Below are 8,530 nucleotides of genomic sequence, written 5' to 3'. Positions count from 1 at the left end.
TGGCTTTAAGCTCAACCCACCGGTGGATGGCAAGTTCCTGAATGAGAACAAACCGGACCCTTGTCAAGCCAGTCCCTTCCCTCTGTGCCACTGACCTGGAGCTAGTGAGAATGCACATACAGTTTAGAGTGAGTTATTGCGTGGGGCTGCAGAGTGGTAATGGAAGGGCTAGAAGCATGAAGCAGATTTGGAATTGGAGCTCTGTGTTTCCAGCTTTGACATCAGTTTTCTGTTTTATTTCAGTGCAACTATTTTAGTCATTATAATTATTATTCTTTTTATTAATTCCTGTCCTTCAGCTCTTGTTGTGGTCTCTTATTGGATGCACTTCCTGGCCTTGTGTTTGATACAGCAAAATAAGTGGTGCTGGGGACAAGCATACGGAGGAAGCTGCTTATGGTAAGTAGGTGGAACTAGAGGGAATAACAGTGCATCCATGTGGAACTTCAGCTCTGTGGCAAGTGTGTATCTTGTTGATCTGCTTTGAAAGCTCAGGGCAAAGGCACTACCTTGTCCAGCAGCACAATCACTTCTCTTGAAGTCATTGACTCTTCAGAGGTTTGCTCTATCTGAAGCATTGTCTGCTTTTTTGCACTGCCTTCCTTTGGTATCACAGTGTCCTTGGATAGGTTGCTTCCTTATAAATGTAATGGTGTTTGCTTTGGTTGCTTCCTTATAAATGTAATGGTGTTTGCTTTGGAACAGTCAGACAAGCTTAGCTCCTGTTGGGCCAAGCTTTTGCATGTTTAGAAGCCAGCTAAGCTGTAAATTGTTCTGTGATCTCATTGCAGGAGTCCTGTTGTGTTGCCGGTCAGCACACAAAGAACAGGTCCCTTTTTCAGCTACACCAGCAAGTCTTCGGGCACAGCAGGGAGCTGTGGAGCGGGAGAAAATGAACATGGGATTTGGTGTGTGAACAGCTCATGGGGAATGCGTAGAAGAAAAGGTTGTGTTGGGAGTAAATGTTGACCTCTGCAAAGCTGAGGAATGTCCAGGTTTTTGCTGCGATACTGAACCTCTTTCTCTTTAGGCTAATCTGTTTAGCTTGAATCCATGTGGGTAACTATGTGCATGTTTAGCAGGTGGATGGAGCTGACTCAAGGAGAAAGCTGAGCAGCCTTGGATACTGAGCTCTGATTGGTGAGTCTAGAGGTTAGTACTGTTTACAAAGCTCATGTGTACAACTTGTTTGTTATTGTATTTGTAAAATTGTATATTTTGTAATCTTGTATTTGTAAAACCACAGTAGGAAACTACAGCCTTGGCAGAGACCATTCTGTGCATGAGAACATGGGAAATTACAGAGGCCTGACAAGACAATTGACCTTGGATATGCTAGCCAAAAATCGTCTTACATTACAGTAACAAGGCTTAGGGTATCAGGATCGCTCACAACGTGGCCTTGGCTCTTGAAGAATTCCACAAATCACCTTCTTGGTTTTGAGGGATCCAGATACCCTTTACAGCTTCTTCTGTTAGCAGTTCTTGTCCCAACTGAACTGCTCCTCCAAGTCCTGGATTTACCCCCAGGTTACAAACTGCTCTAATGCTTTTCTTTTTCCCACTCCTCAGCTCTAGTGTCCATCCAGGCCATTCCACCGGGGGAGCACTGGGATCCGAATTGGAGGGCAGTTCATCTGAACATGGGGACCAAACTTGTTTCAGAAGTGGCTCACCCTGCTGTAAGTGGCTACAAAATGGTTTTTGCTTTAACTCTTTCTTGCCTGAAATGTTAAACTGCTACTGATGACAACTTCTACATGAACCTGACAACAAAAAGTATCCAGAACAGCATCTGCCTCAACACACACAGAGGGGATCCCACCTCACCCAACTACAATATGGGAACCACAGAACCCAGACCATCATTATCCCAGCTCTGCAGCCATCTGACTTCCGCAGCGCCAGGACAGCGTCGATTCCAGCCGGCTCCTACCCCCTCATTCCCGATCGGATTTCGAGCCCTCTGGGAAGGTCACCGGTCTGCAGGTCACCTTTCGGATGCCGCTCGTCGACGCAGGAGTCACAGAGAACGTGGAGACCATCAATGGGATCAAGGAATGGCCAGAGTTTATTAGATACAGTGCTCTTCTTATACCCTTACAGCCTTATGTAACAGCCTTGGATAGTGAGCTCTAATTGCTTAGTGTGGAGGTTACTACCATTTACAGAGCTAATGTTTATAACTTGTTTGTTATTGTATCTGTAGAACTGTATTTGTATGTTTTGTAGTATTGTATTTGTAAAACCACAGTGGGAAACTACAGCCTTGGCAGAGATCATTCTGTGCACGAGAACATGGGAAATTACAGAGGCCTGACAAGACAATTGACCTTGGTTATGCCTGCTTGAATGTTCTTACATGACAGTAACAAGGCTGAGGGTATCAGGATCGCTCACTACGTGGCCTTGGCTCTTGAAGAATTCCACAAATCCCCTTCTTGGTTTTGAGGGATCCAGATACTCTTTACAGCTTCTTCTGTTAGCAGTTCTCTGTCCCAAGCTGAACTGCTCATCCAAGTCCTTGTGATTTACCCCCAGGTTACAAACTGCTCTAATGCTTTTCTTTTTCCTACTCCTCAGCTCCAGTGTCCATCCAGGCCATTCCACCGGGGGAGCACTGGGATCCGAATTGGAGGGCAGTTCATCTGAACATGGGGACCAAACTTGTTTCAGAAGTGGCTCACCCTGCTGTAAGTGGCTATAAAATGGTTTTTGCTTTAACTCTTTCTTGCCTGAAATGTTAAACTGCTACTGATGACAACTTCTACATGAACCTGACAACAAAAAGTATCCAGAACAGCATCTGCCTCAACACACACAGAGGGGATCCCACCTCACCCAACTACAATATGGGAACCACAGAACCCAGACCATCATTATCCCAGCTCTGCAGCCATCTGACTTCCGCAGCGCCAGGACAGCATCGATTCCAGCCGGCTCCTACCCCCTCATTCCCGATTGGACTTCGAGCCCTCCGGGAAGGTCACCAGTCTGCAGGTCCCCGTTCGGACGCCGCTCGTCGACGCAGGAGTCACAGAGAACGTGGAGACCATCAACGGGATCAAGCAATGGCCAGAGTTTATTAGATACAGTGCTCTTCTTATACCCTTACAGCCTTATGTAACAGCCTTGGATGGGAGGGACTACTGATTTCTGTACTTGTATGGCTTGTTTCTGTACCCCTATGATATTTTCCTCCCTGAATATAACTTGTTATAATTGTTGTCTGAATAAAAAAGAGAGGGTTGAGTTGGATGGGATGGACCATTGATTTTGTACTGGTTGTTTTTGTACCCCTATGATGTTTTCTTCCCTGGCTCTAAGTTGTTATAATTGTCTGAACTGAAAAAGGAGAGGGTTGGGGTGGATGGGACTGACTATTGATCTTGTATTGGTTGTTTCTGTATCTCTATGATGTTTTCCTCCCTGAATATAACTTGCTATAATTGTTGTCTTAACTGAAAAAGGAGAGGGTTGGGGTGGATATGACGGACTATTGATTTTGTATGGGTTTTTTCTGTACCCCTATGATGTTTTCCTCCCTGGCTATAACTTGATATAATTGTTGGCTGAACTGAAAAAGGAGAGGGTGGGGGTGGATGAGATGGAGTATTCATCTTGTACTTGTATGGGTTGTTTTTGTATCTATATGATGTTTTCCTCCCTGACTATATCTTGTTTTTTATTGTTGTCTTAACTGGAAAAGGAGAGGGTGAGGGTGGATGGGATAGACTATTGATCTTGTATTGGTTGTTTCTGTACCCCTATGATGTTTTCCTCCCTGACTGTTACTTGTTACAATTGCTGTGTGTATAAAAAATAGAAGGTTGAGTTGGATGCAATGTACCATTGATCTTGTACTGGTTGTTTCTCTACCTCTATGATGTTTTTCTCACTGACTGTTACTTGTTATAATTGCTGTGTGTATAAAAAAGAGAAGGTTGACTTGGATGCAATGTACCATTGATCTTGTACTTGTTGTTTCTGTACCTCTATGATGTTTTCTTCCTTGGCTGTAACTTGTTATAATTGTTGTCAGAATTGAAAAAGGAGAGGGTGAGGGTCGGTGGGATGAAATATTGATCTTGTACTTGTATTGGTTGTTTCTGTACCCCTATGATGTCTCCTTCCCTGACTATAACTTGTAATATTTGTTGTCTTAACTGAAAAAGGAGAGGGTGAGGGTGTATGTCACAGACTATTGATCTTGTACTTGTATGGATTGTTTCTGTACCCCTATGATGCTTTCTTCCCTGGCTGTAACTTGTTATAATTGTTGTCTGAATAAAAAAGAAAAGGTTGAGTTGAAAGGGATGGACCATTGATCTTGTACTGGTTGTTTCTGTACCCCTATGATGTTTTCCTCACTGACTGTAACTTCTTATAATTCTTGTCTGATTAAAAAAGAGGGGCTTGAGTTGGATGAGATGGACCATAGATCTTGTACTGGTTGTTTCTGTACCACTATGATGTTTTCCTCCCTGACTATTACTTGTTATAATTGCTGTGTGTATAAAAAAAAGATAAGGTTGACTTGGATGCAATGTACCATTGATCTTGTACTGGTTGTTTCTGTACCCCTATGATGTTTTCCTCGCTGACTATTACTTCTTATAATTGCTGTGTGTATAAAACAGAGAAGGTTGAGTTGGATGCAATGGACCATTGATCTTGTACTGGTTGTTTCTGTACCCCTATGATGTTTTCCTCGCTGACTATAACTTGTTATAATTATTGTCTGAATAAAAAGGAGAAGGTTGACTTGGATGCAATGGACCATTGATCTTGTACTGGTTGTTTCTGTACCTCTATGATGTTTTCCTCACTGACTGTAACTTGTTATAATTGTTGTGTGAATAAGAAAGAGAAGTTTGAGTTGGATGCAATGGACCATTGATCTTGTACTGGTTGTTTCTGTACCTCTATGATGTTTTCTTCCTTGGCTGTAACTTTTTATAATTGTTGTGTGAATAAAAAGGAGAAGGTTGAGTTGGATGCAATGGACCATTGATCTTGTACTGGTTGTTTCTGTACCTCTATGATGTTTTCCTCACTGACTGTAACTTGTTATAATTGTTGTGTGTATAAAAAAGAGAAGGTTGAGTTGGATGCAATGGACCATTGATCTTGTACTGCTTGTTTCTGTACCTCTATGATGTTTTCCTCACTGACTGTAACTTGTTATAATTGTTGTGTGAATAAGAAAGAGAAGGTTGAGTTGGATGCAATGGACCATTGATCTTGTACTGGTTGTTTCTGTACCTCTATGATGTTTTCCTCCCTGACTGTGGCTTGTTATAATTGCTGTGTGTATAAGAAAGAGAAGGTTGAGTTTGATGCAATGTACCATTGATCTTGTACTGGTTGTTTCTGTACCCCTATGATGTTTTCTTTCCTGGCTGTAACTTGTTACAATTGTTGTCTGAACTGAAAAAGGAGAGGGTTGGGGTGGATGGGATGGAGTATTGATCTTGTACTTGTATTGGTTGTTTCTGTACCCCTATGATGTTTCCCTCCCTGAATGTAACTTGTTATAATTGTTGTCTGAACTGAAAAATGAGAGGGTGAGGGTGGATGGGACGGACTATTGATTTTGTACTGCTTGTTTCTGTACCCCTAAGATGTTTTCCTTGCTGACTATAACTTGTTATAATTATTGTCTGAATAAAAAAGAGAAGGTTGAGTTTGATGCAATGGACCATTGATCTTGTACTGGTTGTTTCTGTACCTCTATGATGTTTTCCTCGCTGATTTTAACTTGTTATAATTGCTGTTTGTATAAAAAAGAGAAGGTTCACTTGGATGCAATGGACCATTGATCTTGTACTGGTTGTTTCTGTACCCCTATGATGTTTTCCTCGCTGATTTTAAGTTGTTATAATTATTGTCTGAATATAAAAGAGAATGTTGAGTTGGATGCAATGGACCATTGATATTGTACTGGTTGTTTCTGTACCTTTATGATGTTTTCTTCACTGACTGTAACTTGTTATAATTACTGTCTGAATAAAAAAGAGAAGGTTGACTTGGATGCAATGTACCATTGATGTTGTACTGGTTGTTTCTGTACCCCTATGATGTTTATCCTCAGCTGACTGTTACTTGTTATAATTGCTGTATGTAATAAAAATGAGAAGGTTGAGTTGGGATGTAATGTGACCATTAGATCTTGTACTGGTTGTTTCTGTACCTCTATGATGTTTTCTTTCCTGGCTGTAACTTGTTACAATTGTTGTCTTAATAAAAAAAAATTGAGTTGGTGTCTTATTCCTGTGTGTCTCTGCATCGTTTGGATATTGTTCCTGTTTTGCAGGTAAGTGCTACAGGTAAGTCGATTAGATTGGTAGACTGCTAGATGGCAGGCAGGCTGATAGAGTCATGGCAGGCAGGCTGATAGAGAGATGGCAGGCAGGCTTTTAGAGAGATGGCAGGCTCTTAGAGAGATGGCAGGTAGGCTCATAGAGACATGGCAGGCAGCCTGATAGAGATATGGCAGGTAGGCTGATAGAGAGATGGCAGGCAGGGTCATAGACAGGTTTCTGGCTTCTGCCTTGTGCCTTCTGTGTTTTGCCTTGTGCCTTCTGTGTTTTGCCTTGTGCCTTCTGTGTTTTGCCTTGTGCCTTTTGTCTTTTGCCTTGTGCCTTTTGTCTTTTGCCTTGTGCCCTGTGGACCGCACTTTTTCTACTACTATACTCTTTACTCTTTTATACTATATATATACACTATAGACTAGTATATATACTATATACTATACTAGTATATATAGTAGTATATATACTACTTTACCTATAGTAGTACTTACTAAAGTAGTAAAGTACTACTATAGGTAAAGTAGTATATATACTACTATATATACTAGTATAGTTTTTAGTATATATATTCGTATATAGCGTATATATATAGTATAAAAGAGTAAAGAGTATAGTAGTAGAAAAATTGCTGTCCACAGGGCAGAAGGCAGAAGGCAGAAGGCAGAAGGCAGAAGGCAGAAGGCAGAAGGCAGAAGGCAGAAGGCAGAAGGCAGAAGGCAGAAGGCAGAAGGCAGAAGGCAGAAGGCAGAAGGCAGAAGGCAGAAGGCAGAAGGCAGAAGGCAGAAGGCAGAAGGCAGAAGGCAGAAGGCAGAAGGCAGAAGGCAGAAGGCAGAAGGCAGAAGGCAGAAGGCAGAAGGCAGAAGGCAGAAGGCAGAAGGCAGAAGGCAGAAGGCAGAAGGCAGAAGGCAGAAGGCAGAAGGCAGAAGGCAGAAGGCAGAAGGCAGAAGGCAGAAGGCAGAAGGCAGAAGGCAGAAGGCAGAAGGCAGAAGGCAGAAGGCAGAAGGCAGAAGGCAGAAGGCAGAAGGCAGAAGGCAGAAGGCAGAAGGCAGAAGGCAGAAGGCAGAAGGCAGAAGGCAGAAGGCAGAAGGCAGAAGGCAGAAGGCAGAAGGCAGAAGGCAGAAGGCAGAAGGCAGAAGGCAGAAGGCAGAAGGCAGAAGGCAGAAGGCAGAAGGCAGAAGGCAGAAGGCAGAAGGCAGAAGGCAGAAGGCAGAAGGCAGAAGGCAGAAGGCAGAAGGCAGAAGGCAGAAGGCAGAAGGCAGAAGGCAGAAGGCAGAAGGCAGAAGGCAGAAGGCAGAAGGCAGAAGGCAGAAGGCAGAAGGCAGAAGGCAGAAGGCAGAAGGCAGAAGGCAGAAGGCAGAAGGCAGAAGGCAGAAGGCAGAAGGCAGAAGGCAGAAGGCAGAAGGCAGAAGGCAGAAGGCAGAAGGCAGAAGGCAGAAGGCAGAAGGCAGAAGGCAGAAGGCAGAAGGCAGAAGGCAGAAGGCAGAAGGCAGAAGGCAGAAGGCAGAAGGCAGAAGGCAGAAGGCAGAAGGCAGAAGGCAGAAGGCAGAAGGCAGAAGGCAGAAGGCAGAAGGCAGAAGGCAGAAGGCAGAAGGCAGAAGGCAGAAGGCAGAAGGCAGAAGGCAGAAGGCAGAAGGCAGAAGGCAGAAGGCAGAAGGCAGAAGGCAGAAGGCAGAAGGCAGAAGGCAGAAGGCAGAAGGCAGAAGGCAGAAGGCAGAAGGCAGAAGGCAGAAGGCAGAAGGCAGAAGGCAGAAGGCAGAAGGCAGAAGGCAGAAGGCAGAAGGCAGAAGGCAGAAGGCAGAAGGCAGAAGGCAGAAGGCAGAAGGCAGAAGGCAGAAGGCAGAAGGCAGAAGGCAGAAGGCAGAAGGCAGAAGGCAGAAGGCAGAAGGCAGAAGGCAGAAGGCAGAAGGCAGAAGGCAGAAGGCAGAAGGCAGAAGGCAGAAGGCAGAAGGCAGAAGGCAGAAGGCAGAAGGCAGAAGGCAGAAGGCAGAAGGCAGAAGGCAGAAGGCAGAAGGCAGAAGGCAGAAGGCAGAAGGCAGAAGGCAGAAGGCAGAAGGCAGAAGGCAGAAGGCAGAAGGCAGAAGGCAGAAGGCAGAAGGCAGAAGGCAGAAGGCAGAAGGCAGAAGGCAGAAGGCAGAAGGCAGAAGGCAGAAGGCAGAAGGCAGAAGGCAGAAGGCAGAAGGCAGAAGGCAGAAGGCAGAAGGCAGAAGGCAGAAGGC

General features: G+C 44.3%; 1 long non-coding RNA gene across 2 annotated transcripts; it reads left to right on the top strand.

Annotated features, from left to right (window-relative positions):
* Window positions 1-828: 828 nt before the first annotated feature.
* LOC117436298 (uncharacterized) lies at window positions 829-2,935 on the top strand. Of its 2 annotated transcripts, none has more exons than XR_004549722.1 (3): window positions 829-1,152; window positions 2,584-2,693; window positions 2,792-2,935. It is a non-coding gene; the product is annotated as an uncharacterized lncRNA (long non-coding RNA). The 2 variants fall into 2 exon arrangements; XR_004549723.1 differs by lacking the exon at window positions 829-1,152 and adding an exon at window positions 1,494-1,682.
* Window positions 2,936-8,530: the final 5,595 nt, after the last annotated feature.

This window comes from Melopsittacus undulatus, chromosome 6 (assembly GCF_012275295.1).
Source record: "Melopsittacus undulatus isolate bMelUnd1 chromosome 6, bMelUnd1.mat.Z, whole genome shotgun sequence".
In the NCBI taxonomy this organism is placed as follows: domain Eukaryota; kingdom Metazoa; phylum Chordata; class Aves; order Psittaciformes; family Psittaculidae; genus Melopsittacus; species Melopsittacus undulatus.
This window is presented reverse-complemented; position numbering and strand designations above follow the sequence as displayed.